This window comes from Calidris pugnax, unplaced genomic scaffold (assembly GCF_001431845.1).
Source record: "Calidris pugnax isolate Ruff unplaced genomic scaffold, ASM143184v1 scaffold619, whole genome shotgun sequence".
NCBI lineage: Eukaryota > Metazoa > Chordata > Aves > Charadriiformes > Scolopacidae > Calidris > Calidris pugnax.
Window position 1 is genome coordinate 49739 of NW_015091308.1, and position 406 is coordinate 50144.

A 406-nucleotide genomic window follows, 5' to 3' on the forward strand; every position below is an offset into this window, starting at 1 on the left:
CCCAGCCAAAATGGGGGTGTCACACAACTGGGGAAGCCAAGGTGCCCCCCCAGACCCCCCCAAAAGGGCTGAGCCACAAGTGGGGTCCTCATCATCATCAGACGCTGGGAACTTGGGGGGGGGATGCCCAAGAGCCCCCTAGACCTACACCCCAAAAATGGGGGATCCCCCTTCCAGCTGCCCACCCCCAGAGGGATCTGGGTCTCATCCCTTCCCCAAACAGACAAAGGGGGTGAACCCCCACCCTCCCCATCTTGGGAGGAGGCTGACCCCCCAGCAGAGGGGTGGGCACCCCCATCATTTGGGGGGGGTTACACACCTCACAGTCGTGTGTCTCCCCCCCCCCCAAACCCCCACGGGGGGCGCCGACCCTGTGGCAGCGATCCCCCCCCCCCAATCCCCCCCC